Source organism: Lineus longissimus, chromosome 15 (assembly GCF_910592395.1).
Source record: "Lineus longissimus chromosome 15, tnLinLong1.2, whole genome shotgun sequence".
Lineage (NCBI taxonomy): Eukaryota > Metazoa > Nemertea > Pilidiophora > Heteronemertea > Lineidae > Lineus > Lineus longissimus.
Window position 1 is genome coordinate 4,658,124 of NC_088322.1, and position 18,699 is coordinate 4,676,822.

Sequence of the window (18,699 nt, forward strand, 5' to 3'; positions counted from 1 at the left end):
ATCGTACCAATATGTAAACGCATATGACTCGGTACAAGTTGTAACCCTAAACCTACAGCAAAATCTAATCGTGAACCTACTTTTTCTAAGGCGTTCGCATACGATTGTTTAGATCGAATTAAAATACTAGCCGTCTGAAATGTTTTGATGGAATCGACTCACGTTTGACCTTGAATCGCATCTTCCACTAAAATTCCAAACTGTTTTTGTGCATCTAAGGATTCTAAAATATCTCGCCTGATCATGGTTTGTGCACCAAGAATGCAATACACATTCGTTCTAATCGATTCATTGATTCTACTCATGCCTGCTTTGGTCAATCCTTGACCATCTAAAGCGATGAAATTGGTCCAATCGTCTGAATAAATGAAAGATAATGTATCAATATAAAGTCTATGATGATCTGAATACACATATCCTTTTTTGTCTGCATTAAATGGAAACTTACTAGGATCTCTTAAATCAAGGAGGATACCGCGGTGACGTCACATCACGTGATCCCGACCCATATTAGTGATCGCTATGGCCAATCAGATTCAGTCTACTGACAGCACCAGCACTGAACACATCTCCACGTCTCACTGTCTGGTGCGCTCCTGTACACAAAAACACCAATAGACATGAAATATTGCAATACCTAGTATGGATTCTTCCTGTGTAAAATAAAATTTACAGAGCAGATTAACTTCCACGAATAAAAAAGACGTTTGGCGTGGCCATAGTGCGGAAATAATGTCTCCGCTAAAATACACTACGAAATACACTAGGCAATGCACTACGCAATATACAGTAGAGATGCAGTTGAGTTTGTTATTGTTTTGACTTAGGAGCTCGCCCATATCATAATATATTCATGTATTCATGAAGTATGAACTCATTTCTGTCACATACAACTCTAAGAACAGTCAATTTCTCCTTAAATCATCACCGAAACCGCGATATCCGCTGGAAGATTTCGTTCTAGTGTCCGAAAATGCATGATCTTACAGGGGCGCTAACTCGACAAATAGAGGGGATCTATGGGGATCTATGCGAGTTTTAGGTATTACAGGTCTCGAACTTGTAAAATCTGTAAACATGACTCCAAATCCCATTATGATAATGAAGAGATTGCCCCATATCTGGGAGACTGTTTTGAAACCATCGCTAATTTTGGAAGATCGGTGCCCGGCTATTTGGTTTAAAAAACCCTATTTTTCCCCATTAAAACAGCACTTTTCATTATTCAAATGATAGCTTATTGTCTGAAGACTTATTTCATAGCAGAAAAGTACTAATAACTCTGATTTGATGCGAAAAATCTAACTTTTTTGATGACTTGATTTTCCCTTGGCCGTGGATCGAGTTTGTTTACAATATGCAGCGCCATCTTGGAAAAAGCCGTGACGTCACCGCGGTATCCTCCTTGCTCTTAAATAATAGTTACCATTATCCATCATAATATCTAATGCTTTCATTTTTCCTTGATGAAAATAATTAAAATCGACCGAACCAAATTCAAGTTTTAAATTTTCATACGCTTGTGTGTGATAGGGATTTTTTTTTGAATTAAAATCAGGATTTCCTGGTAAAGGAATTTTTAGCTGATGTAAAATTTTTCGTAGTGTAAAGTAAACATGAAATCTAAACATACTTTGTACTAAAGGATCCTGATGATTAATATGATTATGCCATGATACACCACAGCCAGACGTCGCACAAAATAATGCAAATTTAAATTGGTTTTCCCAGTTATTCATGGTTGCATTTTTTAAATAGTCTTGTACTTGTGAATATTGTGAAAATATTCTTGGTGGAGTTTTATCAGGAAAAATATCAATTGTACCATAGTTGAAACTTTTTTGATGGTCCACAGTAATATGCTGATGGATAAAAGGATTTTTAGTTAAAGAATTATTCTTATAATTCAAAGGATACTTTACATTTGACTTATATTTTAAAAACTCTGGGAAGTTCATTTATTTTAACATTTTAAATTTTTTCAATTTTATAATGACCTAGAGCTAAGGTTGAAATACCATCAGCTTGAATCATTCGCTTAACATCCGCTGCATCTAATGCTACTTTAGTAACTTTTTCTGTGAAAAGTTGATGATTTCGACTTCTAAAGACTGTCATTTGTTTTTCGATAGGAATTTTTTCCAACAACACTTGTTTGTATTCTTCGAAAGTAATATCCTTGTCAATCACATTCTTCTTGACACCTTTGCATTTCTTAATTTGTTCTTGACCTTTTACATAGGAATACAATTTAGACCTTAAGCCTATAAATTCACTTATAACATGTCCAGCTTCTTCATCCTTAAATTTTCCAATGACTTTTTTATTCGCGTCTGAAAACAGTGTGTGATCTTTTGGAAAATTTGAAAAGTCATACAAATTTGAATCTTTTTGAAAATCTTGATATAGATCTTGGGTTTCGATATGATAGACTAATGAATCTGTATCTGTGTAGAGTAATTTTGCTTTGTGTCCATACTTTTTCATCATATGATTATAGTGAAAATCGTACATGTGTTGTTTGGATAAATCCAAAATCGCTTGACCAATATAAATAGGTTTACACAAATAAATATCAGATTTTTGACGTTGAACCATCACCAGATTTTTATTGAAAATTTTATGAAAACGATAGTTGTTTGAATTTACTAATTTTCTGAGTTGTTTGGTATTAGTGGCTAACGTAATATTTTCGCGTAATCTTACATTTTCCATGGTTTTACCAAATACAGAGTTATACATGAGTTTGAAGAAATCATTTTCAAAGTCATTTTTTGCTTTGGCTCTTAAGGTTGTGTTAAGATTAATATATTTTTTCAAAAAATCAGTTTCTTCGTATGAAATACCTCTATGAATTTTTTTGAGGATTAATCCTTGTGACAGATAAAATTTTAAAATAGTATGATGAAGAATGTATTTTGTTTTGTGATGTAAATTTGGGATTAATTTTCCATTCAAATGCTCAGCTGCTAATGGATAATCATTATGAAGCTGATGAAGATGTTTTGGATATTCTAAATCAACCTCTAATGTGCAGGAGATGTCTTGCCAATGTTCAAAATCCTTCATCCATTTGAAATGTTGATACGGTAGTTTTTGATCCATAGCTACTCCATACAAGTTATTCGCATCCAAGTGGGAAATAACTTGTAGGTTGTTTTTCATCATAGTCTTTCAGGAGTGGATTATTTGCTTTAGCATAGCGATGAGTAGCCATACACATTCCACCTCTAATTCCTTCTTCGAAAAACATGTACATGTCAGAATCTGTTAAAAGTTCTAATTTAATGTTTGTCATTTTAAGCATCGCTTGCCATGATAATCCTGGTGAGGTGTAAAACCAGGCAGGATCTAATTTATAATGCTGCATACACGTATTTCTGAAATTTTCTAAAATATCTGCGAGTAATAAAACATCAGTTTCAAGATATATTTTATGATAGTCTTGAAACGTTTGACAGTTAAACGTTTTCCACACATGTTGTGCATGTGCATACTGTTCATCTGAAATTTTTGTATTGTTTAAGGTTGAATCAAATGCATGCTGTTTTGGTAATGTTGACTCTTTTAATGTTTTGAAATCAGTTATAAATTCGTAAGGATAAAATCCTTTTTGATTCACCAAGTCACATTTATCTTTAAAATGATGTTTCAAATTTATTTTTTCGTTATCTGGTAAATTTTTTCCAAGAACGGCTAAAGATGATTGCATTAACCGATAAGAATCTAGAAATCGAATTTCAAAGGATTTTTCCTCTACATTAATAAATTTACTAAAAGATATATAATTTTCAGAATTACTTGCTATCACATTCAATCTTCCTTTTAGTTCTTTCACGAATAAATGTGCATCATATCCTGAAAGGTTGTGAAAATAAACAGGGATAAATTTTGGGGTTTGAAATTTTATATTACAATCTCTATGTGCCGCTCCACGATATTGACCTGTAAAATGATCATGATCTTTTACTTTAATATTGACATATGTAAATTCTTCATGACACAGATAACAGGTGGTTGTTTTTAAGTATTCCTTCAATTCTGATGGAGTAAAAGGTTTGATTGGTGTATTTTTAAACATATAATTTGATGCAAGCATTGTACACAGTTCTTCAATTTTTTCTACAAAATGTTCTGCAATATTTACATCTTCATTTTCTTGTATGTATGTATACATCCTATTTTTTTCTCGAATCTGTTTTTGATCAAATTGTACGATAAACGAATAACTGTTTGGACAATGTTCATGTGATTGAATTGTTTTTTCTCCCAATTTTCTTAGTATGGGTTTTAAATACGATTCAAAATCTGCTATAATAATCATAGGATGTTTTACCATCGCATCAAATTTTTGAAATGCTAATGTATTTTTACCTTTTTTTGGCATTGAAATATTTGACATGTCATATTTTTTACAGTGTTCCATGTGTTCTTGAAATCGTTTGTCACGAAGTTTTTTTGTACTTGCCGAAATAACTTTCAAACATCTGTAACATATTTTAACTGCTGCTTTTTGTTTTGAATGAGATGCACTATCAAGTCTTGAAAAATGTTTGATCCATGCATAATGATAATTGGCATGATCAGAAATATCTTCTATTTTTTCATTTTCTATCATGTCATCCTCCTGTTTGTAATAAAGCAGATTGATATATTTTTCATTCTCAACTATTTTATCTGAATTGTATACTGGTAAAATAACAAGGAAAGGTTTTTTAGTTTCCTCCTTTAAAATATAACTAAATACATTGATTGCAATCTCTGGATTATGTTTCTCAAAGATATCAATATCTTTGTTTTTGACAGGATACTCAAGATCTTTGAACATGTGATCAAATTCAGGTCTGTTATAGTTTGAAACGCGTTCTGCGTTTTTCTCCAAGTTTAAAAGAGCAGATTCAACTGCATATCTAAAACACTTCTGATCTTGATTTTTAACATTAATGACTGCTTTGTTTGCCTTGATTTGAGTTGGAAGCTCAATGTAGCTCGACCCTCCGAGCGGTTGGTACTGCACAGTGTGGAGATCTAATTTAGTGATTCCCACAAATTTCCAATTACTTCCTTTTTGAATGAGATTTTTCAACTCTTTTAAAATATTTTCAATCATGTTTAGATAATTCAATTCTTCTTTGAAACCTATGATATGTCGTGATCTTAATTCAAATTCTTGTTCTTGGCCTTTACGTTTCATTAAAATGTGTAAAATAATGGTAATTTTTAAACTGCTCTTCTGTGATTCTTCTTTAATTTTATCTTGTAAAGTAAGTTCAATTTTCTCAAGAAACGGTTGTATCCCAATTTTAGGTAATCCTTCCATTCTATAATGGTTTGCAAAACCTTTAAAGGCTGACTTGAATTTTTTCAACTCTTTAAATCCTTCGTGTTGTTCAATGAGATGTTCAAGAAAAGCTTTTTTCATATTGGTTTTTACTTCGATACCAATTTCTTTCGCTTTTTGAATCAAATCTGATTTTAAAATATGTTTAATTGGTGGTGTAGATAATAACTCTTTCAATTTTTCTATGGAAAGTTTATGATAATTGTGATACCCACCAGCTTTCGCTTGTGCTAGCAAAGGTTGTTTGATAGAAATCTTTGGTTTTACTGGTTTAGGTTGAATGTCTTGAACATTTATGTTTTTCAACATTTTATCTAGCTCAATCTTGGGAATTTTTCTGATATTTTTAATTCCAACTCGTTGAGCCAATACTCTCTTTTCAATTTGTGAGAGTAGTGAAATATTTTTTTCAATTTTCACTTCCTCATTCCAAATATTAGGAATTGGTTGAAGTTTTGCAGCTCTTGATAATGAGCCATAATTTTTGATTCTGTTTCTAAAGGCCAAAACCTTTAGTTCGTCGGTACTCATAGTATCGACAAGTTGATTCATATTTATTTATAACACAAAAGATTTTACTTAAATCAATGTTTTGTTTGGTTATTTTTCACATAATTTATTTTAACTTTTATGCCTACAGAATAAGCATAAAAATAAAAATGAAACGAATCGTCAGTACTCTTAGTACAGATGAACTGAAGGTGTTAGCCTTCAGAATGATAAATTTTAGCTTCTAGCATAATCCTCATTTGAGCGAAAATGAAAGAATCAGGGCCTATCACACCCATGATAATTTTAAAATCATCATGGTTGTGATCATTTATTTCAAAAGAAATTATTTTAAATTTCTTCAAGAAATTCTGATGCGAAGGATACATTTTGATAGTAAAGTTCATAATCAATTTTATTCCCTTTTTTCCAATTTTCTTGTTTCGTAATAGGTTGTAAATTTCTCCAGTTCCAGCATAGCATAAGTTCTTCTTCAACAGTATGGTCAAAATGTGATTTTGGAAGAATATGATCAATATGCCAATAGTCACCATGGTTTCCCCATGTCATAGTGTCATCAAATTGAAATTCAATCCACTTGTACAAACCATCTAGAGAACAACCAATAACTTTTTCAAGTTTAGATTTTTGTTGATTTCTTCAAAGACATGCGTTTAATAATTCTGTAAGTTTGTATGATATTTTAAAAGATTCATTAGTTAGCTTTTTATCTTTGTCATATTTGTTTTGATATTTTGTTTGATATATATTGTAACATGTTTTACATCTGTATTTTCTTCCATATTTACATTTTTTATCTTTTTCAAAATCGTCTTATAATTTTTCTGTAAAACATTTTCTACAATCGCGTACAAGATATTCCATTTTCTATAAAAGATCATTTTACTTAAATAGAGAAATTTTTTAAATTTTAGACTATCTCGAAGCCGTTATATTTTTTCCCTGGTAGGTGACCTAACGATCTGATATAGGTATACTCTGGATTTTTCTCTACTTCTTTTTTAACGATAGGAGATGAAACAAAATTTGCATTATTCCCTTCGCGGTCTTGTAACTTGAGAACTAATTCATTTCCTACATTTATTTTTTCAACAATTCTGTACCATTTATTCAAGGGTACATTTCTCCATTTTAAAAAAGAAGTTGATTTTTTAATATTTTGTTCTAACTCTTCCTCTGACAGAAAATCAATTTTTGATTTCATGATTGACATTTTATTTTATATAAAATGGAAAACAATTAAATAAAGAAATTTTTTTAAAATTTGTAACTTTATAAGAACGTGACACTTCTTATAAAATTATACCCTTTTATCCTTGCACTAAATTAAACGCGTAATACTTTTTCCCTTTAGGTTTTCCTAACGATATTATATAATTCAATTTAGGATTCGCTTCTAAATCTCGTTTGATTAACGATGTTGAAAAAGTTTTCAGGGGCTCTCGCTTTTTATATTTTAGAGTGAGAATTAACGCTTCTCCGTGTTTAGTATTCTTCAGCTCTTTCCCTACAATCTTATACCACACGTTTAAAGGAACTTCTTTCCACGTGATTAACTCTGATTGAGGGGGTTGAATTTTGGCATATAATTCGCTTTCCGAACGATAATCCTCCTCTTCTTCCTCAGATGAATAATCTTCACTATTTTTAAGGTCATCTTTGGATGAGGAATAATCTTCTATATTATTCTTTTTTGAATATTTTGATACTTTATTCTTTTTTGAAGTGGTGGATGTGATGATATGAGTCATTTTCTATACAATATGATTTTACTTAAATAGAGAAATTTTGATTTTTGAACAAAATGTACACTTGAGATTATTTAGCAGAATTAAACATGTCAGAAAAGTTAGACAATTTGTGGATTTGTGATTTTGTGATTTTTTGAAAAGTTGTAAAAGTTGTAAAAGTTGTAAAAGTTGTAAAAGTTGTAAAAGTTGTAAACTTTGGAAAAGTTGAATAATCGTTTTGACTAGAAATTATGTAGAGAAGTTTCTAGGAGTTTTTAGCTTTAAACTTTGGAAAAGTTGAATAATCGTTTGACTAGGATTTGACTGATTAAAAATTAGGTTAAATCCTAGGTGAGCGAAAAACCCCACTTTTACACTACTGACCCGAACTGTGGATAATTTTGGTTAACATCCCACAAACCTATAACCTTCTACCTTCATTTACAGGAGATGATTTTTGCCCTGAAATGCTCAGAGTTACAAGAGCAGGAAATTCAAATCAAGATAAATCCAGGTCAACGCAATGGTCATTGTTGGCTCAGGTAGATGCGACAGAATGAATTGAAAAGGGATGTTAAAGGGTAAGTAGATTAGAGCCACACTGCCTTTCATTACTGTAGTCACAGCGAACATTTGAAATGACCCAGGAACTTCTGAGCAGATATCAGGTCTTCTATGGGCCCATTTATGTTCGGCTGGCCATTCCCGCCCAAAAAACTGCACTGGTCCATGGAAGCCGCCAGTTACATCTAGATTATCTCCAAATCACACGCAGGAATTTGCTTAGCAAATAGCAACCAAAATTCACCTGCTAATCGTTCCGGAATTCATTGCTTCAAAAAAGTGCAACGATTTTGTAACGATTATCAAGCTGAAATGATATTGAAACGAGAAAGTTTTCGATAGATGAAGCGATTTTGCAACGATTGAAACATAAAATCGTTTGGCAGCATCGGAAAATATTACATTGCACATTGTTGTGAAAGGGTGTGTCACCAATGATGCAATGACGGTGGGCGGGACGAAAGTTTATTTAATTCAGAACACATGAATATTTTGGCCTACCTACGTGAGTAGCAGCAGTTAACAACCCAGAAGATTATATTCCAAAGTTCCCAAAAGCATTTAACCCTCCACTTATCACGATATTTTTTCTAAATCCAACATGCAATTTCAGTGCTAGAAAACTTACGAAAGTCCCCGCCATCATCCCAACAATGGCGGCCTCCACAAATATCATATGCATCCTCGCATCCAGTTCAATCTTGAATCTACACTTCTCTCTACACTTTTTACCACGTTATCTTTTATTTTGACTTGGAATCGGGGTCAACCACCTGCATCCAATTATCTTTAGAATTGGCCGGGTTTTAATTGAGTCAAAAGGATCCAATTTCGAAACATCGAAAGACCCGTCGCTCTAAATTATGTAGGACTGTTTATCCATGTCAAAACTTTCTCCGATCCCGGCTTTTAATCTTCATCTTGGAAAGCGATTTAGTTGTCTGCTGCTTTGACCAATCAACTTTCGCTGGTGGCTGAGCTACCAACCCCTGAATAGCCCCTTCAGTATGTTCCCCCTGAATTGGTCAATTTTTCAGTACTTTTTAGAGGGTCTTTCAGGAACACATATATGACCCATTATCACATCTTTAAGTAGGTATTGTGTTCCTTCAGAAGCACTAATAAAGTATGATCTCGGCACAAACATCAGCTGCAAAACACAGTAACTTCGAAAATACTTCTTCTTTTTTAAAATCTACCAATTAAAACAGTTAAATTATCTAAATAAATCGTGGGTGAAAATGTAAAATAGTTAAACATATTGACTGCTGAATCATCAAGGATGGACAGCAAGAGCTTGGACGAGAAAAACAAGCTGAGTAAAGAGGCAAGATGTGACCCTTTATAATATTTATACATGCGTTTACTGTACATTTCTACAGCAGTGACTTTGGACAAAGAAAAACGACCTCAAAAATGGTTGATTACAGCACTTGTGACATGTTTAACCCTTCGGGTGCCGGCCGCTTATGTAACCCCTGTGCCTATGCTTTTTCAAGGAAATTTTATCTTTAAAAGTTTTTATACTAGCATGGCAAACATGCTGTAAATGGACCAGACTATAAACCATACATATTTGGCTTTGGCTAGTGAGAACAAGAGGCCCAATTACCTGGCGCTCAGCTGAGAGGGTTTGGACTGATTGATAGGTTGACAAGCATGGCGTTGAATGTCCCCCGTCGCTGTTGGGTCTTTTTTGAAAAATGTGTAGTTTGAATCCGTGTGGTGTTCTTGGCTGTCATTGACTGAAGTTTATGGTTCAGTTGGGTGTCCCAGTATCGTGACACACCAAATTTCAAGCCAAAATATTTTGTCGTTCAGAAGTTACAGAGCGGAAGGGAATTTTCATGATTTTCAGGAAGTTCCCCCCTCTGGGGCAGAAAAATGTATGAAACTAAAAACTCGAGAGATATATCGTGTACCTTTGTTAGCCAAGTCTACCATAAAGATTTGGTAAAGATCGGAGAAATATTAAGCCAGTTCTAACACTGTTTTTGGTTTTGGATCCCTGGTGGCCAAATTGAGAATGAAACTCGGCTGATTTTTCGACACGACACACCTTTGGCCCAACCTATCAGCACAGGAAATTTCAATACAAAATATTTGGTCGTTCAGAAGTTACAAAGCGGAAGGGATTTTCATGATTTTCAGGAAGCACCCCCTATAGGGCAGAAACCCGGGTGATATATCGTGTATCTATCTTAGCTTAGTCTTCCATAAAAATATGGTAAACATCGGACGAATATTAAGCGAGTTCTAACACTTTATGTGTTTTTGGTTTTGGCCTCTTGGCGGCCAAACGGAGTATCAAATTTGGCGGATTTTTCGATGTGACACACCTTTGGCCCACCCTCTATCAGCACACCAAATTTCAATCAAAAATATTTTGTCGTCAGAAGTTACAGAGCGGAAGGGAATTTTCATGATTTTCAGGAAGCACCCCCTATAGGGCAAAATGAAATGGCCAGGGCCATTGTGCTCACCTAATGTGGAGGAAAGATGGATAAAGAGCATGGTATTGTGTCATGTAGTGTTAGGTTTGATGTAGGTCCAAGCAATTACAATTTCCCCAAAATGGCCAATTTACAGTACATTCGACCTCTGTGACCTTGAAAAGTAGGTCAAATCAAAGACGACCCGGGTGACACATTGAATGGTTGTTAGAATTAGATGTACCTATGATATAAAATTGGTGCCAATCGGGCAAGTCATTACTAGGAATAAAGGCATTTTGAAGAATTTAGGATTTGGCCCCCTCCCTGGAGGCCAAACGGCAAATCAGATCGCACCAAACTTCGGTACCTGAGATAACCTGACCAAGGGGTACATGTGTACTTAATTTGTGATCAATAGTCATTGCAGTTAAGAAACGTGCCATAGTTACGGCCTGACGGCAAATTTACGCCATTTGACCTCTGTGACCTTGACAAGAAGGTCAAATTAAAAACCTGTGTGACATATACTGTATGGTGGTTAGATGTACCCATGATATCAAATTGGTGGCAATCGGGCAAGAAGTTAAGGAATAATCACATATTTAAGGTTTTTTGGATTTTGCCCCCTGGTGGTCAAGTGGTGAATCATTTTGGACTAAACTTCGGTCCCTGAGATCACCTGACTAAGGGGTAAATGTGTACCAAATTTGGTATCAATAGTCATTGCAGTTTAGAAACGTGCCATCGTTACATCCTAACGGCCAATTTACAACATTTGACCTCTGTGACCTTGAAAAGGAGGTCAAATCAAAAACCCGGAGGATATATGATGCACCTTTGCTAGAAGTACCTACCATATTTGTTTCAAAATTTCCCGACTACTATTAAGGGAGATATTGCATATTTTCACTTTTAACGTTTGGCCCCCTGGTGGCCAAACCATGAAACGAATCGGACCGAAACTTGGTCTCCAAGGTGTCATTACATAAGGGTACATGTGTACCAAGTTTCAGCTCAATAGCTCTAACAGTTACGAAACGTGCCCTGCTAACGGACGACGGACGACGACGACGACGACGACGACGACGACGACGACAGACGACGGACGCCACGGTATGGGATAAGCTCACCTCTGCTAAGAGGTGAGCTAAAAATGAATGAAACTAAAAACCCGGGTGATATATCATGTATCTATAGTCTACCATAAAAATATGGTAAAGATCAGACAAATATTCTGCGAGTTCTAACACTTTATGGGTTATTGGTTTTGGCCCCCTGGCGGCCAAATGGAGAATCAAATTCGGCCGATTTTTGACGCGACACACCTTTGGCCCACCCTCTATCAGCACACCAAATTTCAATCCAAAATATTTTGTCGTTCAGAAATTATAGAGCGGACAGGAAACATGCGTCCGGCGAGCGGCGAGCGGCGCAACATTTTGCCCCCTACTGGCCAGGCCGGGAATCTCACCGGGATGATTTTTAGTGGGACACATCTTCAGATGTCCTTCACTCCTTCCACCAAATATCGATTAAATTGCTTGAGTCGTTCAGAAGCTGTAGGGTTGAAACGAGCACAAAGTTGGTGCCATGTACTAATACCATGTCCCCCTACACAAGCTCCGGGGGACAAAAAGGATTTGTGTGCTGGTATACATGAAGTGGCAGGTCTCTAGTGTTGCTGAACTGAAATGTCTATTTCTGGTGTGATATTTTCAATTTGAAAGAATGAAGAAACTAGTGATTTGAAAAGTAAATGAAATGGTCCATGGACCATGTGCTCACCTGTGGTGCAATCACATGAAAGATAGGACATGTGATTGGGACATGTCGGCATCATCATGTGTGGTTTTGAAACACTGTTGCATTTGTACATGGCTGTAGGGGAGTCAGTTAATCTAGTGAAATCGGGAATTTCATGTTGTTCTTGCTACATTCTGCAGATTGATCCAAAGTCCATTTTCAGAGACCAGGGCTTTTTGGTGATGTAGAAGCATTATGGTGATGAAAGTTTTTTTGGTGGGAAGTAGACTGAATCCAATGATTCACTACAGGTGGGACTGATGCACATGCTCCACAAAGCAGTGGTCATGTCCAGAGAAGCTGTGCATGACCAGAGATCAATGTGCATACCAGTACATTTCGCTTGAGGGGTCAATGTCTGTGTAAAGGGGGAGTGTGTCTTGAAAATTGGGAAAATGTGGTTACAAACTAAATGTAAGGAGCCTTCCTATTGTAACCTAGAAAATATCTGTGGCTGGAAATTTTTGCAGCAGCGTGAACGCTGCCTAAAAATCTATAAATTGCATATTTATATTTTGTGGACAGTGTAGTTCTTCAGTTGAGTCAAGTCATTAGACTTTGTAGAGACTTCGTACAGAATTTTGCGGATCCTAGGCTAGTGCAAAATCAGCAAAATCAAACAATGTAAAAATATTAGCAGTGATTAAGACAGGAAAGCTAGAAAAAATTTATAGGGAATAATGCGTAGGAGAGTTTGGAATTCAGTCACTTTTGCCAAAGTGAGGCGAGTTCAATCATTCGACTCTCTTCCACTATTCTGCTACAGAGAGTCCCATTTCAGTGTCACATGATTGATGAACTGGTGTCCCTTGGCAAAAAACAACTGAATTCTAAACATGCACCAAATATACATTTTCATGTGTACATTTTTAGTTCCCATCTTAGACCTCTGCTAACAAGCACACTTTCGAAACTTAGCTATACACAATGTGCAATGCATGATACATCTCACCTACCATTCTCGACTCAATAAACATCAACACAGCACATGGCTTATATATTCATAGCCATCCTATCAGAAATGGGCTTCAGGGAGTACTTCATCTGATTGGCTATTCAAAATGATAAGCGAGTTCGTCAATACAAATGCGCATGCTCAGATCCCGAGGAACAGTGAATGTAAACAGTAGCATGTGTAACACATGCAAATTCAAAGGCATCTTGTGGCGGTCCTAACCATCAAGAAGAAAGAAAGCCTTTGATATTGATCGAATTTAACATGGATTTGATGCAGCGTCTGGTAGGCCAAAAAAACAAAGAAAAATGATCTCAATTTTGGGTTTGTTTACATTCACTGCTATCCCACAATGCATTGCGCACAGTACTGACGAAGTGGCTTAATATTAGTTAGGCTAGGTATGATGTGATAGGCCTATGCCGTTGCATGAACGCAGCACAATATTTTGCAACATAGAATTTTAAAAGAGCTGAAAACTAGACATGATGATGGAGACTTTACATCCCTCCTCTTACTCATGTACTGTATGAGATTCACAAAGTACTAAACAGTATGTACATCCATACAGCAAAGGCCGGCTGTGATAAAGTACGGAATTTCCGTAATTTTCCGCGGAAATTTGGAGCATGTGTGACCTCGTTTACAGGTACCAAGAATCGATATGTAGCACACGCCGGACATTGTATTATAAATGGAAACCTGGTCGCAAGATTGTTGGGAATCCCCGAATTATATGGATCGCCATGGAGGTCGGCAAAGAAACTCGTCCCCAGCAATTCTGTTGGAATGTATTAGATCAGTCACTCTCTAAATCTTTGAAATAGTTTTAATTTACAGACATCATTCACAACATGCCTCCCTTGTTCCATGCATTCCAAAAGTCATGTTACCACCTCTTTTCTAGCTTAGAATTTGTAAAAAGGAAGCCCCCCCCCTCACTATAAGAGGCATAGGTAAAGGGGGCAGGGGGCCCAGGTCTCCCCCCCCCAACAAAACGTGCTTTTTATGCAAGTTTTGGCCAAAAAGAATGGCGAAAGAGGACCTTTGCCCCCCTCAGAACAAAAAAAAGCAAGCTATGCCGCTGCCCCTAACCCACCCCTTGTGTTTTGCAAATATAAAGAATAATCTTAGCAATTTTCGACTGATGGTGTGGTGTTCAACAGCCGATAGGCCTACAATACAATCTCATCTCAGGAGCGCCAAGACTGAGTATAGACCAGCCTGCTTAGGTCCAACCCCGGGATGTGTCGCATGGAAGGGGTTGAAACCAATCAATAATGCACTGGACCTCGCGTAGGCCTGGCCTTGACCTAGAAACATCTTGATGCTAGTAGTGCCGCTATTGGGGACGAGGTCACGCACATGTTTTGAAATGGCGCCTCATAGGTCGAACTCTTACGTGACATTAATCTGCCTTTTTTGAGAGAGGATTCTCGGTTATCATTGTCCATAATCTATCTATCATTATGATATTATGGTGTTGCACATTATACTATCATTGAATATACTGTTTTTGTACAATTTCCCTAAAATTACGGAATTTCTGTACTTTATAACAGCTGGGCAAAGGCACTGTAGCTTGAGTTGTATTGTATTGTTATCCAATGTGAAGAAACATCTTTATACTAGTGCACACACATACATAAACAGCAGTGTTTTCCCCGCCTGAACGGGGCGGCCCGCCCCGTTATAATGGCCTGTGGAGAAGGCTGAAACATTAGGCCTACACACAATCATGCTTGATACAGACTCAGTCAGTCACTGAGTCAGTCAGTGCATCCATCTCCAATCTGCATACACTTTCAAACCCTGAGGATAGGATGCCCTAGTCAAAATAATAAGCCACCAACAAAGACACAACTTACTCTGTACTGTTGTCTTTGGCTAGATGTGTTGAGATTAAGATTTTTTACTAAGCCCCCCTTCTTAGGAGGGGCTCTTAAGATACACGCGTGTGCGGGAGTATAATGATGAGAAATAACGAGAGTAATTATTATATATCCTACAAACAATTTTCTTTGGTTTTTCAAAATGGCGCTGAATTAATAAATCAGACCAGTTGTAACAGGTTAAAGAACATCTAATTCAAATCTTCATGGGAATTCGCTACATATGCCTAAGAAATTGGCCAATTATATTTATATTTTTATTAGGGAAATATCCGTCCTAAATAATGACAGAAAAGGGTGGTTTTATATCAATTTTGCGTCGACATGGTCGAGGTCACGTGACATAAACAAAACAATCGCACACGACCGTCCAAAAAAGGCACTTTAAGAAAAACAAATACGTTTTCCCTGCTTAAAACCACACTGACGACTAAGTTATATTGGTCTACTGCCCAAATCTGAAGTATCAAAATGAATCACAAACTAGAACTAGCTCTATTTAATATAATAATATAATAATAATGAAGTTTTTGTATAGCGCTTTTCCATGGATTTGGTCCGTGCTCAAGGCGCTCCCCTTGAGCTCTGTGTGATCTTGTAAATAAGTGCGTTTTTAGTTGTGCCTTGAAAGTGTCAGTGTTTTGGCAATCTTGTATGCGCTTGGGGAGTTTGTTCCATAGCCGTGGCCCACATGCAGCGAAGCTACGGTCCCCAAAGTTCGTTTTCGTTCGTTTTTCACAAAGAACCGTTGAACCAGATCTTGTTGTTCGTGTAACCTCCTTGGTGCAAAGAAGTTCCTGGAGGTACGATGGCGCAGATTGTCTCAGACATTTGAATACCTGCAGGAGGATTTTGAATTCAATCCGAGCAGACACTGGGAGCCAGTGTAACTCGCGCAGTGTTGGGGTTATGTGCTCAGATTTCTTCGTCCTGCACACAATTCGCGCCGCAGTGTTTTGTACACGCTGCAAGGGCGCGATCGTCTTCTTTGGAAGGCCGTACAAAATGGCATTATTGCAGTCCAATCTGGAAGTGACGAATGCATGCACTAGGCGTTCTCGACTTGTCTGATCTAGGTATTTTCCTATCCGGCCTATGTTGTAGAGATTTGCGTACGAGGCCTTGCAGATCATTTTCATATGGGTCTGCATAGTCATATTCTGATCGATCCAAACACCAAGGTCACGAACACGTGGAGATTTGGGAATCCAGACTTCTCCTACTGAGATACCTGTCACCGAGCCTGTTCTACGAGAGGATACGATGTTACACAGATCAGTCTTAGGAGCGTTTAGGGCGAGTTTGTTGACGGACAGCCATTCCTTAACATCCGATATGCAGCTCTCAGTCTGATTTACCATCTGTGTGCCTTGAGATTGATCACCACAACGTGCCGAAGAGATGAGTTGATTGTCATCAGCATACAGTTCGTATGGGACACCATTTCCACGCATGACATCACTAAGCGGCAACGTATAGATTGTGAATAAGACGGGTCCCAGTACGGAGCCTTGTGGCACTCCATATTCAAGAGTAACGCGATTCGAGGAGGACTGACTGATTACTACCGACAATTGTTGATCTTAAAGGTAGGATTCGAACCTCTTTAATGTCATATCGTTCAGACCAATTCGTTCGTGTAGCCTGTCAAGAAGTATCACATGATCTACAGTATCGAACGCGGCTGACAAGTCTAAAAGCACCAATAACACTTCATCTCCAACATCCAGAGAAGTTAGTACATCATTGGTAATCCTGAGTAGTACTGTATCCGTGCTATGGCCCTGTCTGTAGGCAGACTGGTGTGGATCATACAGACTGTTTGCCGTCATATGTTCCCTCAAGCGCACTGCCACTATTCGCTCAATCAGCTTTGAGAGATAAGTCAAGTTCGAAACTTGGCGATAGTTACCCAATACCTCTTTGTCAAGTGACGGCTTTTTGAGGAGCGGTTTTACTAACGCAAACTTTAGGCATGGGGGAACATGGCCCAACTCGAATGACATGTTTATGATCTTTACAAAGGTCGGCAGAAGCGAGTCAACACACTCTTTCATAAGCGATGTAGGGATTGGGTCGAGAGAACATCCCTTAGACGGAAGAGAGAGTATGATCTTCTTGATCTCACTTTCGGATGTTGGGCGAAAGTTCCGAAGTACATGGTCACCATTCGTTTCTATGCGACCTGACGCTGTTCCTGTAGCAGAGGCACCATTTTCGAAGCTGTTACGAATCTTCCTGATCTTGTCACTGAAAAACTCGCTAAAATCCTCAGCAAGCTTTTTTGGGTCTGAATGTTCTGGTAGAGGTGACACAGTCTTTTTCCCCAGAAGCTCATTGACAATTTTGAAAAGGTCACGGTTGCTACTCGTTTCAATCCTGGTCTGGTGAAACAACAGCTTAGCTTGCTTGATAAGAACACATACCGCATAACTCTGGGCTCGTAAGATTTGCCTGTTTATCTCAGTCTTGTCCTTCCGCCATGCCCTTTCATACCTCCGCCGGACCAATCTGGCTTGCGAGATCTCATCCGTGAACCAAGGGGCCTTATTCCTAACCACTACTGAGCGGGTAACCTCGGGCGCATGCTTATCTAGAATATTACGGAGTACAGAGTCATATTGCTCCACCAGATTGTCCAAGTCGTTGCATGGGTTTAACACAAGACTCGAAGCCTGAACATCCTCACGGAAAAGCTTAGCATCAATGTCTTTGAGTTTCCTGTAGATCACTGATTTGGTAGCATTTTGTGGTTTTGGTATCTTTAGTGCACAATGAACAGCGAAGTGATCAGTAGAAAGCGATGGATCTACTTCGATATCACATACAGCACTGACATCACTACTGCGTGTAAGCACCAAGTCTAGCATATTGCCCTTGACATGTGTGGGTGCGATTACATGTTGAGTAATACCGAAGGACTCCAAGAGACGATTGAATTTGATGACATAGGGATCCTCACATTTGTTCATATGAATATTGAAATCGCCTGTTATAAGCACATGCTTACACGAATTTGATGCAACCGTACGTTCCAACATCAGACCAAATTCTTCGGTGAATTCGTTAACAAACCGCGGATGGGGGTCTGGTCTGTAGACGGTGATCAAGCGTATCGATTCCGACGAGCATGTTACAGTGGTATCAAGACATTCGAAATAATCATACTTAGCAGTCTGATGGGTAAAAACGTTACGCTATCGTCGGGGGGGGGGGGGGGGTTCGGGGGTGCTCCCCCGACCTAAAGGGGGGCTCACCAAGTCCTTGACTTTACATATTAAGAATAGAAAGTCAGCAGTCTCAGACCATGTGACTGTTACAGCTACCTGCAGCTCTATTTTCATGAAGTGCTAAACCACACAAGTACCAATTAGTTTACAGATATTATGCTATGATGTAACAATTCTAAGGAATCAGATGTAACACTTTTAGTGTTACATCTGATGTTTTATGGGTTTTTTAAAAACAG